Genomic DNA, 6,000 nt, shown 5'->3' on the forward strand with positions numbered 1-6,000 from the left:
ATAATTAATCCAGATTTGAAGGCCGTAACACGAGGTGTTACATGACCAGTGGGTAAAGACTGACGGGTAATCCGGAGGGTAGGTGACTTGTCAGATTTTCTAGCCGTTGGTGAATTATTTTGCGTTGAACATATCTTTTTGTTCTACACAAAATGTCTTGGCTTTTAAGAAAAACTCTTCTTTGGGATGTGTTCCTAGGACACTCTTTAATTTGTATTGGACACATTCACCTAAAATATTAAGGTTCGAACTGTTGACTTAGAGAATGTCTCGAGCAGTCCTTTCGAATGGTTAACTAGGTTGACGTTTCGAACTTTAAACCTTTACAACCTCTCAGATACGAATGGTTGACCTTACCATTCGGTCCGCCTTATACTTCGAAAGGTAGGTCCTTCAATTATTCAACCTTTGCTATCTTTCGGTTACGTTTCAAATGGTTGCCCTTACCATTTGTTCTTATACTCTTCGATCTTCAGTCTTCATTTCGAGCTATTCGAAAGGTAACCATTTGAGTTACTATTCGAAATGTTTGTTGAGACTAATCGAAACATGACCTTTCGAGTTATCATTCGGAATATTTGTTTCTGAATTGTGGCTTCTCGAGGTACTATTCAGATTATTCGAATTTTGAGCAGAAATAATCATAAGTCTAGAATATAAAAGAAATAGGGGACTAAAATTCCTATCTTTTGATATCATCAAAATCTAAGTACAAAATATTCCTAACAATGACAAATGGGAACAAACAATTCGAGCTGTTCGAGCTCATGTAGGCTGAATTTTAACAATATATATGATTTGTCAAATATTTCTAAACATAGCCATTTATCTATAGGGTCGTGTTGAACCGACGACTCAGTGCGACATTGCACCTTCCATTTTCCTATTACGTCTTTGTTCAGTTGTTCTATAGCTTCTGTTTTTGTCACCCTTTTACACCTGTATATGTATCTTCAATTCTCAACATCATATATATCGTCAAAATGGCTATGTTTAGGAATATTTGATAAATATATCTATCGTCAAAATTCAACCCACATGAGCTCGATCTAGAAGAGTTACAAAATTATTATACAAAATGTTCACTTTAGTGACAATCTTAAAGATTGTACTATATCCTTTTTCTACACTTATTTTAAAACAATATGTTTTTATTATATTAGAACATGTAGGCTTTGCAGATTGTTATTTTCAGGGGATCGGAGTGACATTTACTTGAATAAATCTTGAATATTTGGTCTTGAAGACCTAGCAAATTAGTGTGTGAACCATGGTCCACGTAGCTGGGGTAGACCATAAATGCAATATACATTTTGAATATACTAAAAATACATTATTTGTGTACTAAATGTATATTATTTGATAATATATAAAAAATTATGTACTTTGAACAATGTACTTTATGTATACAAATAATGTATTTTTAATATATTAAAAATGTACTTTTTATTTATGGTTCACACAAATGCATGAACCATGGTCCATAAAGTAATGATTGTGAAAGCCTAAATTAGGTGATATTAATAATCTAGATTGGTTTACCTCCTTTAGGTCTTTTATCAGCTATAATGACAAATTAAAGCAAGTTTTACTTAATGTGTACTTTCAAGTAAGGACTACGGACTTTTATGTAAATTAAAGAGAGGTGAAAATTTTGGAATGTATGATATGGCTGCTAGAGAACAATAACGTAACGGTGGAATGAACCTAATCTTTCCCTTTCATATCATATCATATACTATATCTATAGGGTCGTGTTGAACCGGCGGCTCATTGCTACTTTGCATCTTCCATTTTCCTATTACGTCCTTGTTCAGTTGTTCTATAGCTTCTGTTTTTCTCACCCTTTTACACCTGTATATGTACCTTCAATTCTCAACATCATTGCCACCTAACTGCAATATACAAAATATCTAGTCCAAATATAGTATCAATTGATTAATCAATCTAAAATATGTTCATAAACGTTACTTTGCTAGTAACTGCATGGTTTGAGTCTTAATAAGAAAAAAAAAGTCATGTACAAGTATTAATATACAAATATTCACTGCTGGAAATTATGGAATTTTCGACCACCTGAAAGTGATCTTAAATCAAATTGAAAGCAAAAAGTGATCGGAAATAACAACAAATGTTTTTCCAGATACCAAAAGTGGTCGGAACAAGACTTTTGACTTGATTTAAGATCACTTTCAGGTGGTCAGAAATTTCAGAATTTTCAGCAGTGATTTAGGAATTTAATTTACAGTAAGTTGAGACACATCTAGTTATTTACTTTATCCGTCTCTAGGACAGAATCGGAGCTGTGAAAGACTTTTAAATTTGGAATTTAAACTTATTAAATGCAATATCTAGAAGTGGAATTAAATTTTGAGACAATAGTGGAAGTAACACGTGTTAGAATAATTATTAATATTATTCTATTTGCTCATTGTATTATCTTATGGCTCATATATTGTAACACCCTGTGTTACGACCCCTAAAATCAATTAATCATTTAATCATTTACCCAAAGAAAGAATTAAATTCCAGTAATTAATTAGGAAAAGGCCCACCATAGTCCATGGGCCCTTATCCCTAAAACCAATCCCCTAGTCCTATAAGGAATAGAATTAGCAAGCCCATAGTATTTGGACCCTAATTGGGACTCTTAGGTATATAAATAGGGGTCATAGGAGGCACCTAGAACCCACACCACGAATAATCTCTCACCATACAAGAAGTTCCAAGAATTCCCCTAGGAGAAATCAAGAAAGGAGAAATCTTAAAGAAAGACCCTTCATAGCCAAGGAAATTAATTAAGGCTAAGAGGTAACCCATGTCTTAACAAAACTTATTTTCTTTGATAAATCGGTTGTGATATTGATGATATGATCGTAATGATTGATGAGATGAATTTATGAGTGATCTTGATGACGATAGGAAGTTCTTGATGATTATGTGATGTTCTTGATAATTCTTGAATTTTCTTGTTGTTAAAAGATGAACTATGATCTTGATTATTTAAATATGATTAGAGCCTTAGGATGAATCGTGAAATTCATATTGTGGTATTCTTGATATATTTGGGTGGGGATTCGCATGTTCGGGTGTTAATTATGCTAGAAGTCATGATAGGATATGTGCTATTTGATTCTTGCTTTTGATCCGTTAATTGTCTACTTGGTATCATCAATTGGGTTTAAAATTGTCTAAGCATGGTATCGGGTTCCACAAAGGATCCCGAGACGGTTATTTTGATAAAGAGTCAGTGGGGGGTAGGGGAAACCCGCCACCTACCTGCTGCCCCTAAGGGCGTCGCCGGCAGCGGGCAGCCGGCGGGCAGGCGACTGCCTGCCGGGCACCCGCTGCCCAGTAGCCTCGCCGTCGGCGGGTAGCCGGCGGGTGGTCTTCCACCCGCCGGCCACCCGCTGGTTTTCCCACGTCGGGATGGTGGTTTCCCCCGTTTGATGTTTCCCCGACCGTCGTGGTTTCTCAACGGACTCCGTTTATCGTGCCTAAAGTCTAGTTTGATGTTTCGGGTACCATTCGTAGGATAAATGAGTCTTATATATATATATATATATATATATATATATATATATATATATATATATATATATATATATATATATATATATATATATATATATATAGATATTTATATATATATATATCGCATGCTAGTTGAATTGGTATCCCGTTGGCCTAGGTGAAGGAAGTATGAACCCCTTAGGATTATTCCTAGTATGTGGATGACCACGCATAGGTTTCATTATAGGTTTTCTCCCCTTTCCCAATATGTTAATATGGGTTGCATGTGCTTGCTACGTGTTATGTGTGCATGATACCCCAATTTGGTTGCGATCAAATTGGTTATTCCTGAGCTGCGGTTCAGAAGCTGGCTGCGGTCAGAATTACACTCTCGGGCTGCGGTCCACCGTTTGGTTGCGATCAAACGTTTTACATGAGCTGCTATTCATATTCCTGGCTGCGGTCAGATGATCACTCTTGGGCTGCGGTCCACTGTTTGGTTGCGATCAAACATTATGATGAGCTGCGGTTCATCGGTCGGTTGCGATCGACCCCTTCGTGTTGCGATACGAGGCAGGGTGCTGCGGGGCCGTGTCAGAGCTATATGCGCTGACCCTCATGTATGGGCATGCGATTGGTCCTGTGGTGCTAACAAAGTGTGCTTGTGTGATGAGTTGAATGATGATATAAATTAGATGAAGTGAATCCATGACTATAGGATATATGCTAGTATCTTTACATGCTTGGTTAGAACTGTTGAATGTGCTTATACCATAGGATATATGCTAGTATCTTTACATGCTTGGTTATAACCGTTGAATGTGCTCATCCCTATTTGTCGAGTCTATTCCGGTTTTGAAACTAGAGTTTCATAGGATATATCTTCCTGCTTCAAAATGACTTTTCTTATATATATATATATATATATATATATATATATATATATATATATATATATATATATATATATATATATATATATATATATACTTATACGGTATTAAGACGCGTTAGAGTGTGTTAACAACATTATTCGCTGAACAGATATATTTGGCTTTCAGGCACAGACGATTAGCTCCGGAGCGCGCTAGAGGACCTAAGACTTATATAGGTAGTTCTTGTTCGGCCTTTGTGCCATGATGATGTAATGATATAGTTTAAGGATGATTAGATAGTTTAGCCTGTGCATCTGAGTTTTCTAACCCAGATGTGGCATAACACCCGTATTCTTATGTTTAGTACTGCTCTGCTTGGGACTTAATGAGAATTTACCTTTATTATATAAGTTTTAAAAGTCTTGAAAATCTAGGGTGTTACAGTTGGTATCAGAGCCTAAGTTTGACCCTAGGATAAGACCTTTAAGACCGGACTTTAAGACATTAGGCTTGAACTCTAGGTATTTATGTACATAGGACTCAGGAGACTTAAGACGCGTGGTAAGATTGTGAGTATACCCACGATCACATATCCCCCCTCACTCTTGTTTAAATTAAAAGAACTCCCCCTCCGCTTATCGCACCAAGGTAAGGGTACAAAACTCTAACTCGACATTACTATAAACATTGGCCCAGTAAAACAGCAGCATGGCACCAAACAGAAGACAATCAAGGACTCTGGAACCCACCGCACACGATCCCCTGACTCAAACCCTACAGCAACTAACACAAGTCACCCAAACACTAAGCGACGTAGCTCTTCGCAACAACAGACCCCCACCACCTCCATCAAACACGAACTCGGAAGTCGCCCGACAAGTTTCAAATCATCGACCACCCACGTTCTCGGGAGAAGAAGATCCCGTAATCCCTGAGAAATGGATCCGGACCTTCGACAAGATTCTAGGGTTGGTAGAATGCCCAGAGGAACGTCGTGTAGAGATAGCCTCATTCTATTTCGGACATGAGGAAGACCTTTGGTGGATCCACGAGGGGCCCACTTATAGACAGGAACCAGGGTTCAACTGGGAAAACCTCAAAACACGACTACGAGAACGGTTCTATCCAACACACGTAAAAGCATCCATGCACAAAGAGTTCATCCACTTAAAACAAGGAACGACTACCGTCATGGAATACCATAAACGGTTCCTCGAGCTAGCACGCTTCGCACCAGAACTAGTCCCCACTGAGGCAACCAAAATAGAAAGGTTTGTATCGGGTCTCAACTTCGAAGCCCGAAAAGCACTAGTAGTAAGCAGACCCCGGACCCTCAACGAGGCTTACTCCAGTGCCGCAAATCTCTATCGGATCCAATTGCTGCAACATGGGGTTCAGGAACAGATTCGAAAAAGGAACACAGGAGGTGGAGCACCACCTATAAAAAGAACGAGAAATGACGCCAACACGAGACCAAGCAATCCAGTTGGCCAGAGGCCACCCCTAGGAAACAACGAAACTAATACAAGGAGCTTCCCTTGCCCAAAATGCAACAAGGACCATAGAGGCAAAGATTGCATGGGCAACCCCTGGCGATGCTTCAACTGCGGGG

Source organism: Ipomoea nil, unplaced genomic scaffold (genome assembly GCF_001879475.1).
Source record: "Ipomoea nil cultivar Tokyo-kokei standard unplaced genomic scaffold, Asagao_1.1 scaffold1574, whole genome shotgun sequence".
NCBI classification, from domain to species: domain Eukaryota; kingdom Viridiplantae; phylum Streptophyta; class Magnoliopsida; order Solanales; family Convolvulaceae; genus Ipomoea; species Ipomoea nil.